This window comes from Somniosus microcephalus, chromosome 2 (assembly GCF_052327205.1).
Source record: "Somniosus microcephalus isolate GS21.2 chromosome 2, FLI_Smic_1.0, whole genome shotgun sequence".
Lineage (NCBI taxonomy): Eukaryota > Metazoa > Chordata > Chondrichthyes > Squaliformes > Somniosidae > Somniosus > Somniosus microcephalus.
In genome coordinates this window covers 325,703,140-325,727,286 of record NC_140988.1, presented here as the reverse complement: position 1 = coordinate 325,727,286, position 24,147 = coordinate 325,703,140, and the positions used below count along the sequence as shown (strand labels likewise).

The window sequence follows — 24,147 nt, the reverse complement described above, 5'->3', positions numbered from 1 at the left end:
ATGTTGTCTTTTGGATGAGACGTTAGACTGAGGTCCCATCTGGCCTCTCAGATGGACATAAAAAATCCCATGGCACTATTCAAGGAAGAGCAGGAGTGGTCTCCTGGTGTCTTGGCCAACGTTTATCCCTCAACCAAACCACTAAAACAGTTTACTTTGTCATTATCTCATTGCTGTTTGTGGGAGCTTGCTGTGCGCAAATTGGCTGCCACGTCTGCCTGCATTACAACAGTGACTCCACTTCAAAAGTAACTTATTCAAAACAATGAAGCGATTTGTGACATCCTGAGGTTATGAAAGGTGCTATATAAATGCAAGTTTGTTCATTCTTTCTTCCTTTATCTAGGCTAGTTCTTTTTTTTAACTAATTAAAATTATTTATTTCATCATCATCTTGCGCCATTTCATCTTCTTTTCAATGTTTATATCAAAGTTAAGAAGTCACACAACACCAGGTTATAGTCCAACAGCTTATGGTGTTGTGTGACTTCTTATATTTGTCCACCCCAGTCCAACTCCGGCATCTCCACACCATGGCAATAAAGCTGTTGGACTATAACCTGGTGTTGTGTGACTTCTTATATTTGTCCACCCCAGTCCAACTCCGGCATCTCCACACCATGGCAATAAAACTGTTGGACTATAACCTGGTGTTGTGTGACTTCTTATATTTGTCCACCCCAGTCCAACTCCGGCATCTCCACACCATGGCAATAAAGCTGTTGGACTATAACCTGGTGTTGTGTGACTTCTTACATTTGTCCACCCCAGTCCAACTCCGGCATCTCCACACCATGGCAATAAAGCTGTTGGACTATAACCTGGTGTTGTGTGACTTCTTATATTTGTCCACCCCAGTCCAACTCCGGCATCTCCACACTATAGCAAAGTTGATTATGTTATGGCTGTTGTGTCCTGGATGTTCCCCTATCCTTACATTAACTACTTGCCTCTTTTCATTTCCTAGAACTACATCCAACACTGTCTTCCTCCTTGTTGTACAAAAAAGATACTGATCTAGAAAGTAACATACGAATCTAGAAGTAAGTCATTTCTGTTATCCGATGATGGTTCAGTTAAAAAAAAAACGCGAATTAAAATAATTGCTGAACAATTGGGTCGCTGTATAATATCTAACTGCAGCTGAGGAAATGATGACAGTTATTGGGTATGGTGAGTTCGCAGAAAGTAGAAGTTTGTGGTAAAAGTATTTTACAACTACACTTTAAGACACCAATGTTTCTAAGAAAAGGTTGAAAGGATTATGTTCCTAGAATTTTCTGTTAAACTGACGAGTTCTATGACCTGATAATCACTAGCCTGGCGCTTTCTGCTGCAGCTGAGCGCAGGAATACTCAAGAGGTATGTTAAAAAAAAGGAATACTGAACTGCACAATTGTTAAGGGGGTTGTGGTGATGCTAAACAGATTCTTATTCACCCTTCCTTCCTCCTCTCTCTGCAACCTTCTGCACATTTCCTAAACTGAAAAGAGCTGCCAAATCACCCAAATGATAGAAATGGCGCTCTGAGAGTTCAACGCAGATGCTCACAGGAGTGTCATTTACAATATCCCTAATTATGAGTGTAAAATCAGATCAAGTTCATAAAGGCAGAAATTCCCTTCCTTTATATAAAAAAATACAAATTAACCTTTTGAGGACTACAGTACCACTTCTGTATGTGCATTATATCTATAATGAGGTCATTAAAAATGCCACAGCACGGCAGAGTAATAAATTGCAATTACATTTCAATAAGCTTAGTCAGGAACATTAACCCTACAATGTAAAAATGTTCTAAATCAATGGCATCACTTATGATCTATGGCATTACATGAACCCCTCAATTAGATTACAGCCTATAATTCACTCTCAGCTATGTTACTCCTAATATAAACCATCTGAACCCCTCAGTTACATTACTGCCCATCGTTTACTGGTTTATATTGAATACCCAACACCTGAAAGCTAATTAGGAGTTTTAATCTAATTATTAAGGGATTTAGATAGTTTATACAGTATATGGAATTAAAGATGCTTGACAGTAAATGATGGGTAATAATGTAATTGAGGGTTCAGATGGTTTATACTAGAAATAACATATCTGGGAGTGAATTACAGGCAGTAAGCTAACTGAGGGGCACATGTATTCACAAGAACTCTGTCCTCGTGTCCCTCCTTTGCCCCACCATTGGCAACTAGGCCCCATGCTCTGGAATTCACTTCCCGAACCCCTCAGCCACTGTATCTCCCTCTCCTCCTTTAAGGCCTTCCTTAAAACCTATCTTGCCAACAAAGCTTTTTGTTACCCCCTCCCCGCTACTATCTCTTCCTCAGCGCCCAACTGTTTGATTATGTCTGTGGTAAAGGCACTATATAAATACAAGTTACTGTTGTTGCTCAGTATGTGAAAGCAGCCTGGGTTGACTCTCCCTCTCATCCTCCTTAGATCCCTGTGTGAAAGTGTCTCCCTGACTGAAATCACAAACGTGTCTTATTGGGCAACACAAGTGTGAGCATGGTGCACCACTGCCCTTGTGTCTATCAAAGTTGAACACAGGGCTGCGCTGATTTCCAGAGATGTGTCGCTTAATTTAAAGCCACTCCAAAGTAGACAGACTACAGGTGAAAAGACAGGCTTGCTCTTTGATTGCCTGCTTAAGCTGAATTTTTAGAAATACAAAATCAAAATCTGCACAACAGTACCTTTCAGCACATGCCAAACCTTCAGAAATAGCTCCTTGCAATTTTTTAAGACTTCTTTTGAAGTGATGAATAGCAATTTCTGCAAAATCTACAAAAATATGACTATATCCAATTTTATCAGTGGAACTGCCATCACCTTGTAGATTTATTCGACATTCCAGGAACTATGTGGAAGCTGAATTGAGTACAGTAGTAGGTTTGTGTTAACTTTGCAATTTCAGTATATTCAGCGCCCCTTCACTCCTCACCCCCATGCATTATTTAGTAGTCTGGATAAATTGGCAAGCCTGTACCATGGCTTCTGGTGTGAATGCGGCTCCATGATTTTAGTCAACAGGGGTGTGAGGCTTTGCTGTAGCCTGGCAGAGTTTCAACTCTTCTTCCTCACAGTCCGGAAGAGGATCATTGCAACAGAATGCAGCAGCACTCGTCAGGCAATGGGGAGTGGATTAGACTGTCCACCATGCCCGGGTGTCAAACATTGATCTCACAGTCCACAGTGCCACTTGCCAATTTGAAACTGGATTTCTGCAATGTAACAAACAGGCTTCTTTGCTAGTTGAGGGCAATGAACAACCAAATTGGCTTTCAATCCATGAGAGGTTAGAGCAGGTGGCATTTCACTGTGTTTATCAAAAAGGTAAAAGTGATGGCTAAATTTCAGTCACTTAGACAATGGTACTTATCACCGGGATGCTAAGACATTGCATGCTAAGAGACCAATTTGATCTTTTTTTGGAAACAAAATCTTTATTGTTGAAGTAGAAAGGGCTTGTTGTGGTCTGTTCAATGCAATTGCCCTATCTCCATTATCATGATTATTGTGCTTTACACTGCAGGCGCTGGGAGAACCGTTATCAGAGCAATGTATATTTTTTCTGCACTGTGGAAAAGGCACATCTCATAGATCAGGTGCTTTGATGACTCATGTAATAAGATGCTATCAAACAGTGTGAGTTTAACAATATAAGTTGACTTACTACTATTCGTCTCACAGACGACCATAAAATGGCCATTGTCGAGAATCTCACAGCCAGCATGGAACTGAATGGCCAAGAATGATGTTTCTTTCTGCAAAGCACCAATAAACTACTTGCAAATAAATTCAAATTTCTTTTTTTAAAGCTTTCTATGAATATTTAGCAATAAGAAATTCACAAAGGCTCCATGACTTGCTCAACAAACTGGAAATATTTAGAACCTAATTTATCACCCGTACAGGGATTTTTCAGGATGGCGAGCAGTCAAATCAAAAATTAAGGTCTTCATGCTGAAACTGACCGTATCTCTATTGTGTAGTGCAAATAAAATACAACTTTTTTAACCCACCAACGGACCCTTGTAGTACTCAGACCTTGCTCATGTGCCGTTCTTCATGTGCAAATCTAGGTAGTGAGCACTGACAGCCTGTCTGACCATGTATCACAGCCAAACCGTTATTTAAAATTCATTCACGGGATTTGAGCATCGCTGGCAAGGCCAGCATTTATTGCCCATCCCTAGGTGCCATTGAGTGGCTTGCTGGGCCATTTCAGAGGGCAGTTAAGAGTCAACCACATTGTTGTGGATCTGGAGTCACATATAGGCCAGACCGGGTCAGGACGGCAGATTTCCTTCCCTAAAGGACATTAGTGAATCAGATGGATTTTTACGACAATCCTGATCTTGTCCTCACCTGATGTTTGTAAGCGCTTTTCTTGGCTGAGTCACTGGACAGTGATTGGGAGTGGGAATCCTGCCTGCTTTGTTACCTCCCTGGTACAGGAGTGCTGAGATCAACTGTAGCACTCCTAATTTAGAAAAGGCCCAAGACTGAACTTGGAACCTTTATGGTTTATACGGCTTAATTGCACACTGGAGAGGGGAGGGGCAGGCAAGAAAGGGTGTGTGGGATTCACTTACCAACTTTCCCTCAGGGAAGTTCCTGTAACTCTTTATATCATAGCAGCCTCTTGAAGGATTATCAGAAAGCAGTTTTTAACTGTTTTATGTTCCAGATGTCAAAGATTACCTTAGTAATGATTTAATTTTGGTTTGTCCACATTTCTAAATATTGTGCAAGCAAGACATAATTTGGGGAAAGGGAGACAGAAAATGAAATATTCTATAGAACCACCATGGAACTCATAATTTAGGGAATCGCTACTAAATTTTAAAAAATGTTCCTTCTGAATACAATACACTATCTACTGAAGTCTCTCCTTACAGCCAGTGCTTATCCTCCATTTACAATGACCAGGATATTAATAAAATTGGAAGAATATTCATGTCAAATGTTGTTTGATAATGCTCCTGAGAAGCAGCTTGGGACATTTTACTATGTTAAAGGCGCTATATAAATGCAAGTTGTTGCTCTTTCACTGAAACAATATCGCCTCATTGGCTAAACCTCATCAATTTAAACTCTTGGAATTCATCCGGTCACTTTTATTGATTAGATTTTCACCCCACTGAAATTTGAATTCTTCTACTTGACTACAATGAAACATGTACCAGAAACAGGGTAAGATTTATTGTAGCAAGAGGTCTGTGATCAGAAAGTCTGTCGTAAGAGGCTGCACTTCACCGTTACAGAGAACGTTCCTCCGAGCTATCTGAATGGAATATTAGGAAACCCCCGGTGTAAAGCACTTGAAAACAACTTAAGATTCTTCTGAGAAACATCTATTCAATATGAACATCTCTAGTATATTATGGAAGCTGTAATAATTCCAGCTGGGTTTTGGAAGAAAGGGTTAACAATGGTTGCAGTTAAACAATTATCATTAGATTTCCCCACAGTCCCTGTACATGCTGAAAATGAGTTATTGGAAAAAGTACTCATTCCCCAGGAGTTTTGTCATTCTGGGATTAGGAAATCTTGCTTCAGAGCGACAGTTTGTTTTTGGTTCTGAGAACACAGTATTCAATACTCTGGATTTTAATTTATTTTCTTTAATTAATGTTTAACCATGCAAAATCCTTTTGTATATGTTTTTGTCATTTTAAATATGGAAGGAAAGAAATTGTTAGAAGTTGGGCTATGTTTGACATACTCCAGAAAAGAACATAGAAGGTTAATTGCAAGTCGTAATTTAGACCAAATGTTGGTGAGAGAGAATGATTAAAAGACCAGCTACATAAGTGAAGCATATTACAGCACCAGCGGAAAGCACCGGAAGGAAATCCCACCCACCTCACCCCGTGCTTATTCTATCAACCTGCAATTGCAATAATCAGAAACAGATGTCGGGCCTTCCAGATCTTTCTCACAGGACAAACACACAAAGCCCAGTTCTGGCGTTACCATCAAATGGTAATTGAAACCATATGAGCTTCAGAAAAGCACATGCGACCATTTTCCCGGCAAGGAGGATGAAATTGCAGGTCCCGCTGTGCACTAAGTGCACAGTGCACCATGAAAACAAGTGTACATAACTATAGTAACCACCTGTAACCTAGATACACGCAAAAAAAACCCTCTGGCAAAGTGGCAGCTTGGCCCCAGGAACTCAAGCCAGGCCTTAAGCTGGTGCAATGAAAAAAAAAGATTGTGGTATGTCACTGCAATGAATGAAGGTGTTGCACAGCACTCAGAATTAGTGTTTGTGATACATAACTTCATTTCTGAATGAGAAAGTGTAGCTCAGGGGAAGGGGGAAGGGGAAACAGATGGACGGAGAGGAAGGGAAAAAGAAGTAATGCTGCATTTTCAGAATATTCAGTTTTTACAAATGCAAATTATTTCCTTTAAGCTTACAAACCAAAATGTTAATAATACATTCTACTCTTAATTGAAAGCTGCTTACTTCAAGTTACCCGATAACACAATTTTTTAAACACTAATTTCCACTTTGCTGGGTTATTTATATTGCTTGATTTTAATTATTGGAGATTTCAAATTCCTTTGAATGAATAAAATTACTTTGAATTATTAAGAGTAGACTGTAGATCTGCTGAAAAATAATTAGCTGCATATAATCTGGCACCAAGCAGATTTCTAATATGGTTTCCCTTGTTCCAAGGGCACACATAATAGTCACAGAGCCCTAGATCACTACTCATTAGATTAAGTATCTATTTCCCCACAAATAAATTACAACTTTCAAAGCAGGTATAATGCTGTACTTTTTTTACAATGTAGCATTGAAATTGCGTCTAAATATACTGCCATATATGTACTTTCTCCTACTCTAATTCATTCTTTCCCAAGACCTAAAAACTGTGGATCCCTTGCATCCTTCAATCTTCTCTTCTTAAAATCTACAGGCTTTTAAACCCAAACATGACTTCAGCTACGTTTCAAACTTAGTGGCCAATTTTTAAAAAAGGTTATAAAGTTCGGGAAAAAAAACTCGATGTTGGAAGCAGTATATAGGTGCTTCATAGAAATGATGCAATGGTTTTTTTTTCAGAAATTAGGAATGGGCATGATTCACCATCCCGTCTTTTAATCCTGGAAGCAGTTGAATTAGAAATTAGGTCCAAATTATGAGGGTCCGAGATAGAGTGGATAGGAAGGACCTATTTCCTTTAGCAGAGAGGTCAATAGCCAGGGGGCATAGATTTAAAGTAATTGGTAGAAGGACTAGAGGAGAGTTGAGGGGAACTTTTTTCACCCAGAGGGTGGTGGGGTCTGGAACTCACTGCCTGAAAGGGTGGTAGAGGCAGAAACTCTCACTGCATTAAAAAATACTTGGATATGCATTTGAAGTGCTATAACCTACAGGGCTATGGACCAAGAGCTGGAAAGTGGGGTTAGGCTGAATAGTTATTTTTCGGCCGGCACAGACACAATGGGCCAAATGGCCTCCTTCTGTTCTGTAAATTTCTATGAATCTATGAAAGGACCACTTGTTTTTCCTCATCATATTTTTTATCAGCAAATCAAATGAAACCAATTATCCCATCTAAAAGCACCACTGCACAATACAGAGAACCGCAATCAATTAGTCAGAGGAGTGTGGTGGCACGGTAATTTGTATTAGGCCTACCACCTAAATGACAAATGGCTCCACATTATAAAACACTCAAGTAAATGGAAAAATTAACTTTTTTTAAAAACATACTTTTGGTCACATACAAATTTCCAAACAATCCACCGTGTATCTGATAGGGTATTCCAATGTGGTAAAAGCCCTGGGAGCAGGTTACACAGCTGGTGACTTGGCTAGAGACCAGTGCAAGGCATCGATCAAAATAATCAGATAAACAAATTTTAAAAATAGAACAAAAAATTTTTATGAAGGAAAGCTACACTTTGTAAAGAGCCACATTTTAACTAATTTAGTAGGTTTTACCAACATTTTCCAAGAAAATGTGTCGTGTTTTTTTTTCTCTTTCTGAACTCAATTGAATCAGGAGCCACATTCTTTGCTATGTTCTGTTTTTCTTTCTGCTACAAGCCCAAGGATTTAGATCCACAAGTCTATTATCTAAATCACATAATTCCCTCATGATTCAAACCTTTTAATGGAAGATTCCATTTTCTCCATCACACACAATGCATTCAGTGAGACATCAGGGGTTTTACAATGTGTTGTATTAACTGAAGAAGGACTACATTCAACTGAACTGCCACATAATCCTAAGTATTCTAAAAGCAGTTATCTGCATGCCTTTGGGAGTCTTTCAGTTTGTCTTTCCTGTTAATGTTTTATGCTTTAAAACTATTCACAGAGGCAGCTAACTTTGTGTAGGAGATTATTTTATAGTGGCATCATAAAGCTTAGCTCTAGTTGTTCTCACCCTACAAAACGTCTACACTCACTTCCTCCAGATAAAAGATATCATGATGGGAAGCCCATGGGTCTGAAATATTCCTGTCTTTTTGTAGGATATATGGAACATTCTTTGGTCTAGTATCCTCTCTGACCTCGTCCTTCATTAAAGTGATAAGCGTGTTGGTACCACTTCTGGCTTTTGCTCCAGTCTGGAAAATTTCACTCACCTATTTCCAATTTTTACAACTTTTGCACGGTTCATATCTAACTTCTCCCTCCCATCCTGGACTTGTTTTTCTCAATTTTTGGCTTTCTAAAAAAATCTATTAAAATTCAGAGACTTGCACTACTACCTGATGTATATTGCTTTTTTATTTTACATATATTCTTCTTGGGATGGGGCGTCGCTGGCAAGACCAGCATTTACTGAACTGCTGTAGTCTGTGTGGTGAAGGCGCTCCCACAATGCTGTTAAATGATGCCAAACTAGGAGATGGGTAGTTGATTCTGAGGAGGCAGCATAGAAAATAAAAAGTGAGTTGGATTAAATACGCAAGTTGGCAGAACAATGGCAGATTACATTTACTGTACTACGCAAAGGAAGAAAAAGTGGGCTAAATACATGCTCCATGAAGTGTTAAGGATAAGTGGTCCTGGGGTCTTGCGTCAGTAGAAACTGCAGTGCAATGACACTAAAGTTGCAGTCTATATGCACTCTTCGACTGTGATCACAGAGCAAGAGCATATGGACATTAGAAAATTTACAGTGAGAAAAGACCAAACAGCTAATCAAGCCTGCTCCATGCACAATTATTCCATCATGAATTTCTTCCCACATCACTTGCTATTTTAGGGACAATAAGTTCCTTCCTCAAGCTCCCTTTAAAATAATAATCTAGTAGCGTTATCAGTATCTCTGTAATCCTCAATACCTCTTCTCAACAGTTATCAATCCAACTCCTCTTTAAGTGTGTGATCTGACTCAGAATTGACTACCTTTTCAGGGAGTCTGTTCCACACCATCCCTTGGGAATTAATTTTTTCTAAACATTAATTTTGCTTGGAGTTTGTGAATTATGTACTTGCATTCTCTAGTCCTATGCTTATTGACCACCATAAATAATTGATTTATTTCCACCTCATGTATACTTTTCATTGCTTTGATGACCTGTACAATGACATCACAATCTTCTTCTACCCAGTAAACATAAGTAGTCAGTTGATGCTTTCTTCATAATTTAGTCCCCTAATGGCTGAAATAATCCAGGTTGCTCTTTTCTGAATCCTTTCTGAGGTAAAGCAGCAAAAATTGAATACCATACTTCAGATGCACCCAATACCTAACTTGCCTTATTAATTACTGCCTCATAGAATACAATAATTTACAGAAGATTACATTCTCGATAGAACTCATTGCTGAAGTGTAACTGTTCAGGGGCCAAATTATGTAGATTTGTAAGGTTAGACTGCTGGTATAGAGTCAGGAAGACCAATGACAGGACCAACCTAACATGGTATGTGGAGGGAAGGCCTTTTATGGCTTGGTGGACAAGACTGGGTCTTGCACCGTGTACAATTTCCGCTATTGTGTACTTTTCTGACTTATTTAATCCCCTGTTAAAAATAACATTCCCTAAAAGAAAGCTGTGTGAATTGTCTCCCTATTCCATAAACCTGAAGTATATCATACAGTTTTGGTCACCTACCTTAAAACATATCAATCCTGAAAATCCAGGCTATCAATCTGATGAAAAGTACCATCAGAAACATTAATGTATCATTCTCTTTCAGATGATTACTGTCCTGATCTATATTTTCAACATTTTCTGTTTCTAAGATGGCAGGTCTCAATTCCCGGGTACAACACAGATTATTATCCGATCATAGTATTTACTGTTTGATCCTCCTCATATATAGGTTGTCCTGCCAGAGGGCTCTCAGCCCATAGAAATTGCATGGTGGGTGGGTTTACTTAAGGTGGAAAAAGTGAGAAAATAATAAATAATTCGAAGAAAATATGTTATGGAACACCCGAGTACTTCACATACAGTTACCTTCACTTGCAAACATTAAAAGCTGCTGGGAAATTGATCTTGTAGACCCTCTAGGGGAGAAAACATACCCATATTTTGTTTCTGGGATCTGCATCAGCTGGCACTGATGGAGTTTAAATCCACACTACCAGGAGCCAAGAGAAAAAATCTTAGACCATTCCATCACAGTACCAAAAGGGATAACTCAATGACTCCATTTCTTTGTAATTGATTAGCAACATTCCACTTTAGCAAGGCCAAACTGTGATAATCCAATGTGGGGTACCGAACTCAGTAGAACAACATAGGGGATGATTTTCGCCAAGTACTTTAGGCACTAAAGAGCCTTTGAGATGATCAAGATAGGGTCTTACGCTGCAACGCCGGTTTAGCCCATGTTTAGCGCAAGACACCATCTTGGTAAAGGAGTTGAAGCCTGAGCATGGAACAGCTGCCTGGAGGCTCGTTAAATAGCTGATTGCAACTTAAAATGCCTGCTAGTGCTCATTAAAGAGGCTGCACAGCATTTTGGAGGCTACCACTTGTGCTGATGTCCTCTCCGAACAGCGACCAGCTGTTTGCGATTAAACATGGCATTGATATCGATTTCAAGCGCTACTTAAAGGGATACTCACCATTTCATGTTCATTGTTGCTGGAGCTGTGAAGAGGACCTCAAACACATTGGGAGACTTTCTGGGACACTTTGTCAAGACTTCAATAACACTCGAGCAACATTTATTCAGAAAATTCACTGAGGACTTAAACTAAAAAACAGTAAGTGCTATGCTACTCCACCTTATTGGACACCTTATAGGAGTGACCAGGAGAAAGGGAGTGCTTTGTTCATCGGCATCTTGCTAGGGGTCCCCCTTGGTCTGGACGAGGAATGGGAGGAGGACATGAGGCCATGCAGAGCAGTACCAGCTGCTGCAGGAGAGAGGGACAGGAGGGCGAGGTTGCATCCTGCCCCCCTGCGACTACAGGACATCCCTCCTCCTTTGTACCTCCTCCACTAAAACCTCCAGTGCCACGACCGAGAACCTGTGCGCCCTCTCCCTTGGTCCCTGAGCCATCCTGCAATATGCCGTTGTATGCCAGTCAGAGCACACTTCAGTGGAAGTGGGTGCAAGGAGCCCACATATAATTGCTCCAAATTGTGCCTAATCAGCACTTGAGTGCTAAACCTGCAGGTTTCTGGTTTAGTACCTCCGGGCAAGTTCAAATTATGGTAATCAGCAATTAGGACCAAAATTGTGTGTGAAATCCAGACTTTCAAACAAGCGTGTCTTATTAGCATTACACCCATTTAGCGCCTGTTTTCACCCTTTGGCCAAAATAACCCCCATAATCTTTTCATTCAAAGGCAATAGCTCAGAAAACAAATCCAGTCCAAGAATGGGCAGCATCTCCTGAAAACTGTCCCAAGAGTTTCAAAACAATGGAACCATCATTTTGTCTGCAAGTACGTGGACTTATTTTTAAGTGTCAGTCTGGTAAGGTGTAGTGTTCTTTCCTGAATCAGAAGGTTGTGTGTTCAACCACTAACCCCCACCCACCCCCCGCGCCCCCCGTCCACCCACCCAGCAGGGCTTGGGCTTAAACTGATACGTTAGTGCAGTTCTGAGGCAGTGCTACATTGTCAGAGGCGTCATCTTTTGGACAAGATATTAAACATAGACACTATTTGCCTGTTCAAGTGGATACATAAGGTCCCATGATACTTTTTCAAAGAAGAGCAGAGAGTTGGCCTCATTTTCCCTCTTTCTTCCTTGCCTTTGGAAGCTGTAGTGACACATGCAGAGTGCTCTGACCAAGTGAAGCATATACCTCAGATCAGAAAAGATAATAAATATTTGTAAATCCTGACACTGACTGATAGCCTTCCACTTTTTAAAACAATATTCAGATAGGCCAACTTTAACTGGGTGAAGGCCGCGATCTAGTGTCATTCACAGTAAATGACTTCCAGATGAGATAGAGCTAGATTTCTTGCGTACGTAGCTGGGTTTGAGAAGGGTGAATAACTCTCATTAGATTTTTGATTAGTGGAAAAAGCTGTCATGGCCTCACATAATCATAAAACGTGAAAAACATAAGATCAGCACAGTGATCTTCGTCTCCCGTTTTATATTTTTGTTTTTATTTCAAGCTGCTTCATTTGTTCACAGAGATGCCAGTATTTAATGAATTTGTTTTTCCTAAACCCAACCGTCAACTTTGTGTAACAAAAACATGCTCATAACAAATGGGAGTCATATGTTAAAAGTCACAACTGTTTACGCAAATATGCATCAAATACTGTACACAGCAAGACTGCTTTTCTGTTGCATGTTTAGAACATTAAAAAAATCCAACAAGTTATATTTTTCCAAATGATTAAACTTCAGCACTTCTCATCCTTTCACTTTCAATTTAATGCAAGTAGCCTCTGCTCTCACCACCCTGCTGTAATTAGCAAAGGTTGTGCCTGAAATGTTAACCCAACCCTACCTTTCTCTTTCAGATGCTGGTCAACTTGCTACGCCCGCGTTTTCTATTTTTACATCAGACTTCCACCATTTGCAGCTTTTCTTTTTAATCACTACTTCTGTCATTCTCCGAACAGAAGATAACAGGGGAAGAGAACTAATTGTTAATTCATTGAGAAGGTAAGTGCAAGACTCTGTCTTCAGACTTACTTGTCCAGCCGTAACTCATCTATATGAAAATAGCCATTCATCCATTATAAAGTCAATCCAACTACACTTGCTCCTAGAAGCTAAATAGAGGTCAGATTGTGAGCAACTGATGCTGATGCAAATGGACCAATGCCCATGTCTCATCAATTGTCTGAAATGGAGGAGTCTCCTCATGTGTAAGGTAGAAGAATGGGTTGTATCATACTTGCTCTAAAAGCTTTACCAACTTTTGAATAGAAATAATCAACTGCAACATCCCAGGTTTAATCCTTAGTCTGTGTTGGGTTAGCTGTTACAGCACTATGGTTACTGTAGTTAGTGTTTCTGGGCTAGGGAAGAAGAAAAACAAAGCCAAGATTCCCACTCCTGACTGCGGCCCAGCAACTCTTGTTGAAAAATACCCTTGTGTGTGGACAACAGATGAAGACATAATCAAGTTCAGATGTGATGCCTTCCCAGAGCTTAATGGAAGTTCATTTAAAAAAAGGCTATTCCATGTGTGGTGCCTGTGCCAGTGCTAGCTTCACATTGGAACTATCTATTCTCATGAATTTCCTTGGTCTTTCCTCACACCCTTTAGTATTTTTGTTCAATCCAATTCCCTCTTAAATGTTATGATTGAATCGGCTTCAATAGCAACTTGTGGTAATATAATCCATATTCCGATAACTCTTTTGTTAAAATTCAATCCGCCTCCTTTCTGCTTCTAATAATAAGTTTATTTCCCCTTGTTCCACCAGTGTAAATAATCTCTCGCCATTTACGAATATACAAAATTAACAGGCAGGAAACGACCAGCTGGTCCATCAAGCCTGCCCCACACCATGATGGCTGGAGCATCATGACTGGACACTTCCTTACCACCCCCCCACCGCACCCCCCCCCCCAACCCCAGCCACAGTTCTGTAATCTCCTGGAGAGGCAAAAGAACTGAAAAAACAGGGCCAATAATGGAAAGAATGCTCTGGAAAATTCCTCTCCGACCCCTTAAATGTCCTCTTAAATCCTTTCGACCCCCTTAAATGGCCTCTTAAATCCTTTCACCATAGTGGAAACTTCCATGAGTTCTCTCCATTCACTTTTTCTGCTCTAGTAAGTACAGCCTTAGTTCTTCAAGTCTCTCATTGTGACTATATGCTCTCATCCCTGGACAAGTAGCTTACTAACACTCACTCTCATGGCTCACAATTGGCCACTTAGACGGGCTAACAGATGGCATTCAGTCCCCATAAAATCCGTACCCCAGTATGAGTCATTGCCTTTAGAAGAGAAAACATAAATACTTGACTGAAACCCATTCATTACCATGTACGGTTAGCACTGTAATTTTGCAACGACACATTTTTTGAAAACGTGCATTAGTGAGCATTTCATAAGTCAGGGAAATCATAGTAACACTCATGAGCATTCATACAGAATTTTAATGATTGCTGAAAGTGGTGCAGCAAGGAACAGCAAGCCATCCAAAAAAAAAATAAACAAGCAGCAAGCATTCAATGCAGACCTGTACGGTGGGTAGCTTGGGGACCTGAAGTATTCCCTACATTTTTTACAATTTATCCTGTTCGCAGTGTTGTTCCAGGTATGTAAAGCATATCAATCCCAAAACACTAGATGGAAACAACTGTAGCCTGATATGTTTCAAATGCAACTCACTATGAAACAAGCACCTCAGGTCATAATTAAGTTGCAATGTATCACAACTGGATTTTGTGTTTCAATACTGAATTACACTAACCAACAAATACATTTAGAAACTTGCGCTCGTAAGTTTATTAACCAACAGTTATGACCTGAGTTTCTGCTAATTGCACTGGAGGTCTATGCCAGCTGTGAACAAGTTACTTCAGTCTCCAGCGAAAAGAAATCAAACCTCCCGTGGGATTGCTCATGGTGAGCTGGAGGATTTGCCATAGGTCCCAGGGTGTGTTGGCATATGGGAGGGGTCTCTGATTATGGTAGCAATGGGGAAAGGGACCCAGAGTCTTATAACACTGGGAGGATGGGTGCAGAAGTATGTCAGCATTGGTAGTGAGGCAAGCCCAGGACAAAATTACCCAATCGACCCCCGGTGGTAGGTTAGTCACTATCTGAAACTATGGCTGGAATTTTGCCGGCGCTCAGGGGACGTATTTGGAGGCGGGACATCCGGCAAAATCGGAAAGATTGAAAGTGGGTCGGAAACCCGCTGTCAAGCCGCCTCCAAACAATCTTCCCAGGTGTCGAGTCCCCGATTTGCGCATGGACCCAACACCTACTGGTGGGAAGAGGATTATAGGCACTTAACTGCTTGTTAACAGGTTGTTAACAGGCAGTTAAGAGGCTTTTTGCAATTTTGACAGGTCTCCTGCGGGCTTCCTGATGTCCGAACACCACGCCAGGTAAGTGTAGCGTGCTGTGGGTCTACTGTAATGTTTCTGCATTGATGACAGCTGCAGAAGTGGTGTGAAGGATCCAATGGTACACTGGTGAGTTTCAGAGGTAAGAAAATGTTGGGAAAATCATTTTTAATGCATTTACACTTTTCTGTAGGTGACAAGTTTTGGATTGTGTGTGTAGTCGCCCCTCATTGGGAGGACCTCTCTTACCAGTGACAGATCGCTTCTGTAACCTCACCTGCAGCTGCCATCTGTTCTAGCCTAAGGAGGGAGTCACTGGAGAGCCTGGGAGCAAGGGCTCACCTTTGTACAGTGATTGTCAGTGTTTGCAGCACCTCAATGCTGCCAAACACTGAAAAATCAGCTGTCAAACAAAAATTGTGCGTGGCCCCTTTAAGAAAAGCGGCAGATGACGCATCATCAACTGACGTCATCTGACACCGGCTTCTTCTTAACTGGCCGGCAAGCCCGCAGGGCGGTCTTAACATGGCCAATTGATGCAAAATCGCGTCTATGCATCTGATGTCGTTGGGGGCAGGACTGGAACCTGGAAGGCAGCTGTCTCGCCCCCAAGCCACATCGATAGGAAAAATCGCGACCTATATGTTTAACAGTAAAATCCTCAATTACTATTTTACAGATCATGTGCCTCTATACAGGTTACAAATGAAGTATTTAAAGAATTTTCTGTGCTTAAAATTATCTTCAGTCAAGCATCTGATCTTCAAAAATTCCCTCGTTTCTAGACTGGACCCAGCAAATTGGAAGATGGCAAATGTAACTGTAATGTAATTCAAGTAAGGAGGGAGAGAGAAAACAGGGAACTACAGGCCAGTTAGCTTGATATCAGTCATCGGGAAAATGCTGGAATCCATTATTAAGGAAGCGGTAATAGGGCACTTAGAAAATCATAATATGATTAGGTAGAGTCAACATGGTTTTATGAAAGGGAAATCATGTTTAACAAATTTATTAGAGTTTTTTGAGGATGTAACTAGCAGGGTAGATAAAGGGGAACCAGTGGATGTAGTACATTTGGATTTCCAAAAGGCATTCGATAAGGTGCCACATAAAAGGTTGCTACGCAAGATAAGGGCTCATGGATTTGGGGGTAATATATTAGCAGTGATAGTGGATTGGGTAACGGAAAGAAAACAGAGAGCAGGGATAAATGGGCCATTTTCCAGTTGGCAGGCTGTAACTAGTGGGGTGCCGCAAGGAGCAGTGCTTGGGTCTCAGCTATTTACAATCTAATGACTTAGATGAAGGGACCGAGTGCAATGTATCCAAGTTTGCTGATGATACAAAGCTAGCTGGGAAAGTAAGCTGTGGGGAAGACACAAGGGCCTAGAAATTGGGCTGGGGCGCCAAAGTGGCGCAAAAGTCGCCTGGGCGCAGAATTTAGCACAGCGATCGGAGTAATACCGATCGCCAGAAATTCAGTTTCAGTGCCCCTCGAGGGAGACGGGGCGAGGCTCGAGGCGCTCCGCGTCCCTCTTAGGGCGCTGAAACTGATTATCGCAGCGCAACGTGTCGCAGCGCCACACGCTGCGGCACGGCACGCTGCGGTACTGCAGGCCTTCCTCCCACTGTTAAGGGGGAGGTGCCTGCAACAGCGCGATCCCCGCTCACGAGTGCCGGCAAATGAGCCCGGCACCAAGGAGGAGTGCCGGGCTCTCGGGAAACAGCCGGCAATGCCGCGGGGGGGGGGGGGTTAGGAGGCCGGGGATGGAGGTGCTGGCAGGCGGCCGCCGAAAAAGCGGCCGCCCCGCACCTCCACCTTAACTTGCACCGCTGCCGGTACAGTAAGGCCCCGTGAACCGGGCGCGGGTAGCGAACGGCGCAACTGCGGCGTTCGCTACCAAATATCGCGAACGGGGCGTGAATGGGGCGCTGCGCACACCGATGACATCATCGGTGGTGGCGCAGCGCAACAGGCTAACGCCGCCATTAGCGCCCCTCCTGAATATCGCGGGAGGCGCAACCAGTGGCGCTACAGCCACTGCCTGCCTCTTTAGGCGCTAACAGGTGGCGCTACTCACCCAATTTCTCCCCCAAAAAGCCTGCAAAGGGATATAGACAGGTTAAGTGAGTGGGCAATAAGGCGGCAGACATGGGGAAATGTGAGGTTATTCACTTTGGTAGGAAGAATAGAAAAACTGAATTTTTTTTAAATGGTAAGAAACTATTAAATGTTGGTGTTCAGAGAGATTTAGGCGTCCTTGTATAGGAAACACAGAATATTAGCATGCAGGTACAGCAAGCAATTAGGAAGACAAATAGCATGTTGGCCTTTATTGCAAGGGGGTTGGAGTACAAGAGTAAGGAAGTCTTACTACAATTGTACAGGGCCTTGGTGAGACCACACCTGGAGTACTGTGCACAGTTTTGGTCTCCTTATCTGAGAAAAGACATACATGCCATAGAGGCGGTGCAACAAAGGTTCATTAGATTGATCTCTGGGATGAGAGAGTTGTCCTATGAGGAGAGATTGAGTAGATTGGGCCTATACTCTCTGGAGTTTCAAAAAATGAGAGGTGATCTCATTGAAACATATAAGATTCTGAGGGAGATTGACAGGATAGATGCTGAGAGGTTGTTTCCCCTGGCTGGAGAGTCTAGAACTAGGGGGCATAGCCTCAGGATAAGGGGTCGGCCATTTAAGACTAAGATGAGGAGGAATTTCTTCACTTAGAGGGTTGTGAATCTTTGGAATTCTCTACCCCAAAGGGCTGTGGATGTTGAGTCATTGGGTATATTGAAGGCTGAGATAGATAGGTTTTTGGACTCTAGGGGAATCAAGGAAATGGAGATTGGGTGGGAAAGTAGAGTTGAGGTCAAAGATCAGCCGTGATCTTACTGAATGGCGGAGCAGGCTCGAAGGGCCATATGGCCTACTCCTGCTCCTAATTCTTATGTTCTTATGTAGCCTAATGGCTAGAATATCTAATTGTTTAGACTGCTGGATGGCTGAGAAAAGGCAAGGGATGGATTATGGGGAGAGGAGGGGCGGGGGTGGGGGAACAGCGGTGATGGAACTGATGGCCAAAAATGGGTCCGGTCGAATGTGAGATGTGTGTGGAGAATGGACATGTAGGAATGCTCACACTCTGTCACTCTCGTACACTTTTGGTCTTTCTCAACGCTCTTCCTTAAGCTTCATCTTTGTGTCTTTATTTTACATCTGACACACACACCATCTCCCAATATCTCTTCACACATAAGCTTGCTGTGTATCACTCACACACTGCTTACTTGCTCACTTTTCCTTCCATTTCTTTCACCTCTTGGTTTTTATCCCCATTTCTGGTTTTCTCCCTTTGCCTTCTGAGTTTTCCCTTTCTTCTGGGTCATTGTCTTTGTCCTCTTCCACTTCTCCCTCTCGTGTCCTTTCTCCCTTTCACCTACTCTGTTCTTATCTTTCTCCCTTACCGTCCCCTCTTTGACACTTCAGGATGCAGAAGGAATCAAACATGGCGATGGGCATGGGCTTCAGAGAACGGGAAGCATCACTCCTGTGAGAAATCGTGGGGATCAGGAATGGCCACAGGGAAACAATGGGACAAAATTACCGGGCTCGCGAGTGCACAACTGTCCTTCAAGAAAAGTAAAAAAAGGTGAGCAATGCGGAAAAAAAAGTGAAGAAAAAAAAAATCACAGGATGATCCACTGATATTTGTGCATTTTCAAAAGTAAAAGCACAGAAGAGAATGAGCCTTGAGGACATAGAGAGAGCAGAAAATATACATTGTCAATACTGCGCTGGAGTTAGGCCCATGATCAATACATGGTCAATACTGTTGCTTTTAAACCCATGGTCAATACTGCAGCTGGAGTTAGACCCATGATGGAGCTGGGAGTCTTGGTTGGGAAGACCAAGGCTGAAGTTGATCTCTTGATCTAGTCAGCCTATCAGGGATAAGTATAAGCAACAGCATATCACCATCTATTTTGGACACTCAATTAGGAGAATTGAATCGTAGCTCAGTATAATAAATAGGAAAAGTGAAGCACAACAGAAAGGTGTCACAGAAATAGTGCGACAGAACAATTGTGACAAGTATGGTACTTACACAAAATGTGTGCTGTATGCAAAAATGTTAATATTTTAAATAGATTTGGAGTTGGTTTGCTGGTTTAATTTTGGTGTTAATGTAGTCTTCAGTAATGTCTCAACTGAGTCCTAATGAAGTAAAAGTTATATGAAAATCTAGTTTAGGATTTAACCTTTTGAGTATATTATTGTTTGTTTAAACTTAGCATTTGCTGATTGTAACAAAAATGATCATTTTTTTTGTATTTTAATTCAGGGCTGCTGGAAGCAGGAGGTACATGTCAACAATGTGTGCTCTCACTAAAAGAGGCAGTAGCGCTATCTGTTTATTTTATTCCTGACAGACCAGCTGTTTCTACTTGCCAGTTTTTCAGAGGCCAATGTCTTTTCGTAAATGCAGCTCAACTGACTCGTCTGTGGCCCTGTGCTACGACTAGGATGGAGGGCTGTCGTCGGGATATTCAAATCACGAATCGCATCAAACTCACTACATCCGTTAGTCTTGATGCCAAAATACAGCATAATGCTTTACACAAATTTGCTGTCTTATTACATAAAGTGGTAGATTTTTGTCGTCAGCATAGATTTGTGCAATGGTGCCATCTATCAGGAATGTGGGCAGGCAGCTGCCATGTGTTATCATTCGTTCATTTTAAAGATGACACAAAACTTGGAAGTATAGTGAACAGTGAGGAGGATAGTGATAGACTTCAAGAGGACACAGGCAGGCTGATGGAATGGGCGGACATGTGGCAGATGAATTTAACGCAGAAATGTGCGAAATGATACATTTTGGTAGGACGAACGAGGAGAAGTATAAACTAAAGGGCACAATTCTAAAGGGGGCGCATGAGCAGAGAGACCTGGAGGTGTATGTGCACAAATCGTTGAAGGTGGCAGGGCAGGTTAAGATAGCAGTTAAAAAAGCATACGGGATCCAGGGCTTCATAAATAGAGGCATAGTGTACGAAAGCAAGGAAGTTATGATTTTTTTTTTAATATCCATTTATGGGATGTGGGCGTCGCTGGCAAGGCCAGCATTTATTGCCCATCCCTAATTGCCCTTGAGAAGGTGGTGGTGAGCTGCCTTCTTGAACCGCTGCAGTCCATGTAGTGAAGGTACTCCCACAGTGCTGTTAGGTAGGGAGTTCCAGGACTTTGACCCAGCGACGATGAAGGATCGACGATAAACTTCTAAGTCAGGATGGTGTGTGACTTGGAGGGGAATTTGGAGGTGGCGGTGTTCCCATGAGCCTGTTGCCCTTGTTCTTTTAGGTGGAAGTGGTCGCGGGTTTGGGAGGTGCTGCTGAAGAAGCCTTGGCGAGTTGCTGCAGTGTATCTTGTAGATGGTACACACTGAAGCCACGGTACGCCGGTGGTGGAGGGAGTGAATGTTTAAGCTGGTGGATGGGGTGCCAATCAAGTGGGCTGCTTTGTCCTGAATTGTGTTGAGCTTCTTGAGTGTTGTTGGAGCTGCACTCATCCAGGCAAGGGGAGATTATTCCATCACACTCCTTTATAAAACACTGGTCCAGCCTCAACTGGAGTATTGTGTCCAATTCTGGGCACCACACTTTAGGAAGGATGTGAAGGCCTTAAAGAGGTTGCAGAAAAGATTTACAAGAATGGTTCCAGGGATGAGAGACTCCAGTTACGTGGATAGACTGGAGAAGCTAAGGTTGTTCTCCTTAGAGCAGAGAAGGTTGAGAGGAGATTTGATAGAGGTGTTCAAAATCATGAGGTGTCTAGACAGAGTAGATAGAGAAACTGTTCCCAATGGTGGAAGGGTCGAGAACCAGAGGACACAGATTTAAGGTGATTGGCAGAAGATCCAAAGGCGACATGAGGAAAAACTTTTTTTACGCAGCGAGTGGTTAGGACCTGGGATTCACTGCCTGAAAGGGTGGTGGAGGCAGATTGAATCAGGGCTTTCAAAAGGGAATTAGATAAATGCCTGAAGGAAAAAATTTTGCAGAGCTACGGGGAAAGGGCGGGGGTGTGGGACTAGTGCTCTTGCAGAGAGCTGGCACAGGCTTGACAGGCCGAATGGCCTCCTTCTGTGCTGTAACCATTCCACGACTGTATAAAGGGTGGAAAATCGTGGTGGACACACACCCAATTCCTGATATGTACTCCTGATGAGCAAGGCTTTGCACTGGGAGCACTGAAAGTGGAAACGTAACTCAAGCAGTAGAATAAAAGGATACAACCCAGCATTTTAACAGCCAATATAAACATTCATGTTTTGCATTAATCGAACCACATAAATAGGTATCAGTAGAATTAGGTGCGTTATTAGCCTGTTTATACTGTATGTTAAGTGTGAGCAGCCTTGCTACACTCTCCCTTATATAAAAAAACATACATTTAGTCATATAAAAGTGGGTTTTAATACAAATATTTCTTGAGGGAGCCAAGCCTTTACTGAGAATTTAAAACTGTCATGAAGTAAAGGAATCAAAATAATATATATATCTATATATAAAAATATGAAAGAGAGATAGATAACAGAATTCAGGCATCAAACTGGTGGCACAATGGATTGCATTATATATTATGTGTTTGCATTATTCCCTCTTGTGGCGAGTTTCTATTCTTAGCCCGGTCCTCAGAGAGAGGCAATGAGCAGAGACCCACTGGAATAAAAAGAAGGAATGAAAAATAAAATCAGTGAAACACACTGGGCCACTGATGCACAGCTCCCCACAATTGGTTACAGAACAGAAGCTTGGGAGTACAGCATGGTGTGTGCTACTGGGGAGGGGAATAGTGACAACTCAAAATGGTAAAGAAGCTCTACAGGCTAGAAATAATGTGATGGAGGAGGGGCTCACAGAGCTATATATAAAATATTAAACATCGTAGCAAATGTAAACACAGAACATTACTTTAAATTAAGCCAAAAAACAGGATATAAATTTACATTGGTGAAAAGTAACTTTAAAGGAGATAGTAGGAAGATCTTCATTACTTAGTGATAAATGTATGGAACAATCTGCCAGGCAGAGTGCAGGGATGTTCAAAATGCAACAACAACAATAACTTGTATTTATATAACAGCTTTAATGTAGTAAAACATCCAAAGGTGCTTCACAGGAGTGTTATAAGATAAAAATTTGACACCGAGCCACATAAGGAGAAATTAGGGCAGATGACCAAAAGCTTAGTCAGAGGTAGGTTTTAAGGAGCGTCTTAAAGGAGGAAAGCGAGATAGCGAGGCGGGAATTCCAGAGCTTAGGGCCTAGGCAGCTGAAGGCACGGCCACCAATGGTTGAGCAATTATAATCAGGGATGCTCAAGAGGGCGGAAATAGGGGAGCGCAGAAATCTCAGGGAGTTGTGGTGATGGAGGAGATTACAGAGATAGGGAGGGGTGAGACCATGGAGGGATTTGAAAATAAGGATGAGAATTTTGAAATCAAGGCATTGCTTAACCAGGAGCCAATGTAGGTTAGCAAGCACAGGGGTGATGGGTGAACGGGACTTGGTGCGAGTTAGGACACGGGCAGCCGAGTTTTGGATGATCTCAAGTTTACGTAGGGTAGAACGTGGGAGGCCAGCCAGGTGTGCATTGGAATAGTCAAGTCTAGAGGTAACCAAGGCATGGATGAGGGTTTCAGCAGCAAAATGCAACTGAATATTATAGTGGGAGAGTAAGAGGGATGAGTGTTGACAGGCTAAATGGCCTCTTCTGTTCTTGACTTTTCTTATTCTCTTATGAGGAACCGTTTAATTAAATAACTGGTAGGCAACTCAGAGTTTATGAAGTGCTGTCACAATGAGGGTTACAATGTAGAGGATATTTAATGGGACGCCAGGCTTACAATTCACTTGGTGGGACTCAGAAGTTAAACACATCTCCATTAATTTCACTAAGTGGGTTTTACAATAATTGCATAGGGCTGCTACTATTTCAGTTTTGGACTGGACAGTTTGATTTTAAAAGCACACAACAGAACCTAAGCCACAATCCTACCAGTTACAGTTTTGGACTTGGCAAAAGGACATTCAACCCAGTTTAACGTATTCATCCAGAAAGACTCTACAGTCCTCCCACACATCACAGCATCCAAATGGTTAAGTGATTCCAGGATACTTGTCCCCACTACCCTACCTGGAATTCTACGTATTCTATGCCATTTATTAATTTTATACCACTATAGGATCATCTCTGGCTCTTTATAAGGCCTAAATTTCTCCAGTCTTTTTTCGTACCTCAGTCCTCTGACACTAGGGAACTACCTCTGGGAGTTGAATGTCTTCCTTGTCTTCGTGGCCAGAAAGGGACACAATAATCAAGGTGTACTGATTTGACTATATATATCAGCATTCTATTTCCATTCTATAAACAGATTATCTGGTCACTTATCTCATTACTATTTGTAGGACCATCCGGTGCACAAATTGGCTTCACTGACTGAGAAGCAATTTGGAATGTCCTGAGGTCGTGAAAGGTGTTATATAATTGCAGGTTGTTTCTTTCTTTACAATAACCACACACTACCAGAAAATGACAAATATGGATTTTAAATTAAGTACAGGAATTGCACCACTTGTACAAAATGCTGCAGTGTCTTCCATCCGAACAATGTACA

The 24,147-nt window shown here is 41.9% G+C and overlaps 1 protein-coding gene and 1 long non-coding RNA gene across 15 annotated transcripts in view; one reads left to right on the top strand and one right to left on the bottom strand.

Annotated features, from left to right (window-relative positions):
* tcf4 (transcription factor 4) overlaps window positions 1-24,147 on the bottom strand; it is a 679,628-nt gene that overhangs the window by 101,640 nt on the left and 553,841 nt on the right. The gene's annotated exons all lie outside the window — the stretch shown is intronic.
* On the top strand, window positions 11,047-20,158 carry LOC147123561 (uncharacterized). 2 transcript variants are annotated; one of them, XR_015074763.1, is made up of 5 exons: window positions 11,047-11,217; window positions 11,807-11,905; window positions 12,947-13,091; window positions 18,954-19,116; window positions 19,810-20,158. It is a non-coding gene; the product is annotated as an uncharacterized LOC147123561 (long non-coding RNA). The 2 variants fall into 2 exon arrangements; XR_015074762.1 differs by lacking the exon at window positions 11,807-11,905 and having other exon boundaries at window positions 11,054-11,217; window positions 19,810-20,153.